Genomic DNA, 2,489 nt, shown 5'->3' with positions numbered 1-2,489 from the left:
GCAGTTACTACCTGAACTAAGCAGGTGGGGCAAATGGCTAGGATATTTAAGTCCTGATGAGGGAGCTGGGCGTTCAAGCCGGAAGTGAGACTTTCGGGGCTTGGAGATGGTATCTTAGCCATGCGGGTGTGGGCAGGAGCCTTGGGAAGCGGTGCAGGGAGAGCAGAGCACAGCAGCCTCTGCTTTTTGAACCACCTTCTCTTAGGCACATTTTCTATGGGACCAGCTTCTGTTTGCCTCTCTTCTCCTAATTTCGTCTGTTCAGCTTAAGAGAGGTAAGTTTGGTCTTTTATTTTTTTTAACATCTCTACTGGAGTATAATTGCTTTACAATGGTGTGATAGTTTCTGCTTTATAACAAAGTGAATCAGCCATATGCATACATGTCCTCCCTCTTGCGTCTCCCTCCCACCCTCCCTATCCCACCCCTCTAGGTGGTCACACAGCACCCAGCTGATCTCCCTGTGCTATGCGGCTGCTTCCCACTAGCTATCTATTTTACATTTGGTAGTGTATATATGTCCATGCCACTCTCTCACGTGGGTTTCTTCTCAGAAAAAGTCTGCAGGCCCGGTGTGGGGCTGCTGAGGGCCACCTGAGAGGCAGCGTCGGCTGGAGGGCTGCGCCGGAGCCTCCGCCTCTCTCCGGGGGCCAGGCTGCGTCCCCAGGCCGGGCAGCGCCGAGGGAGCCACCAGACAGCGGCTCCCAAGGGCACTCGCACCGCGACTCACAGGCACCGAGGTCAGAGTCAGGGGGACAGCGCTCCGAGGTAGTCGGTCCTCTCTGGGCAGCTGTAGGCGTCCGATGGCCGGCCAGGCAGAGTCCACGTGACTCCGGGGGCCACGGGTAAGAGCGTGGCTGCCGCCAGGCCGCCGTCCCGCTCCTGATGGTGGGGGATGAGCATCGTGTGTGCCCGCGCGGCCTCTGTCGGGGAGATGCAGAGCGCCCTGCAGAGAGAGCCAGCCGGAGCTCTTCCCCAGAGCCTCCACTGCCTGCGCTCGCGGGTCCTCGTGCCCACCTACGCGTATAGCCTGCACCGCGAGCTCCAGCTGGGGGTGGTGAGGCGTAAGGGCTTCTGCGCCGGCCAGGAGGCCGCGGCTGTCGACTGCGTGGCCGGCTACGCTCTGTGCTTGGACGTGACCGCCAGGGACATGCAGGAAGAGTGCAAGAAGAGTGCCTGGGACTCAGCCCAAGAGCTCCACGGCCTCCTGCCCCGTCAGAGTGTTGGTGACCAAAGAGAAGATTCCTGACCCTCAAAGCCTGAAGCTCTGGCTCAAGGTCAATGGCTAAGTCAGGCAGGCAGGTGAAATATCCGTAATGATTTTTTTTCCATCCCCCTACACCATCAGCTACGTTTCGAAGATAATGAACTTGGAAGAAGGAGATATTATCTTGACCCGGACGCCAAAGGGAGTGGGACCCGTTAAAGAAAACAATGAGATCCAGGCTGATATACAGGGGGTCGTCAGTATGAGATTTAAGGTGGAAAGGCCAGAATATTGAGTCTATACAAAGCACCGTGACTCCTTAACAGAAGTTTCGGGGGAAAAGGGAACAAGAGAAAAGCAAGAAAAGGTTATTTAATTAAATGTGATAATCCTTTAATAAGAAACCAGTCTTTAACAATGACTGGATTGCAATGCCTCGACTCAAGGAACAAACCTGATCTAGAAGAGCTGAGCGGGAAATGGAAATGAGAAACAGTGTCTTCTAGGAATCAACAAACCAAATGTTCAGAAGACTGACTTTCCTTTCCTAGAGCTGAACTGGATAAGACTTTTCACTGGGTCATTCTGGGACCAGGTGTTCAAGACTTAAAATCTGCAAAGAAAGTAGAAAAGCACGTTTCATCAGTGTTTCCCAAATTTCCTTGATCATTAAAATCATCTGGAAGTATTTGTAAAATTAAAATTTCCAAATTACTGGCCCATCCCAGGCCCCATGTATTAGTTAATGGAATTAATCTCTAGCACTCCAAGTGATTCTTATCCTGGAAATGTGGGAAAACACTACACAGTCACTTAATTAAAAGTTTTATTTAATAAGTGAGCAATTAATGAAGACCTCACTCATTTGCTTAGAGGGTGTATTCTGGCCCATAGATTCTGGTTTTGGGATAATTTTGAAACTACTGTTTCCCAAATAAATACTCTGTCTTTTGTTTGCTCTGCCCGCCCCCCCCGCCCCCCACACAAAAAAGAAAAAAGTGCGAAAGGGTAGGACTCCAATCATATAACCAGATGGTGACTGTGATTCTCATAAAGCCTCCCCTCATCACCAGTGACACCCCTTTACTAAACTCTTCACTGTCAAATGGACTTCATCTTTGAAGCTCTGAGGTGGCCCCATCCAGTGATAATGGTCATTGAATTGGAAATGTAATTACATGATTATTAATCAATTTTTTTTTTCTCCAGATTGAAGAAACAACTGAAAAAGTCCATGGGGAACTTCTTGTTGTGACAATTGGAAAAGGCTGTGGAACTTGCA

The 2,489-nt window shown here is 50.0% G+C and overlaps 1 pseudogene; it reads left to right on the top strand.

Moving 5' to 3' along the window:
- The first annotated feature begins 934 nt into the window (after positions 1 to 934).
- LOC103069900 (acylpyruvase FAHD1, mitochondrial pseudogene) lies at positions 935 to 1,502 on the top strand (annotated as a pseudogene).
- Positions 1,503 to 2,489: the final 987 nt, after the last annotated feature.

The sequence above is a fragment of the Lipotes vexillifer genome, unplaced genomic scaffold (assembly GCF_000442215.2).
Source record: "Lipotes vexillifer unplaced genomic scaffold, Lipotes_vexillifer_v1.1 scaffold240, whole genome shotgun sequence".
Classification (NCBI taxonomy): Eukaryota; Metazoa; Chordata; class Mammalia; order Artiodactyla; family Lipotidae; genus Lipotes; species Lipotes vexillifer.
Note: the sequence above shows the minus strand (reverse complement) of the source record. Positions and strands in the feature narration are given on the sequence as shown.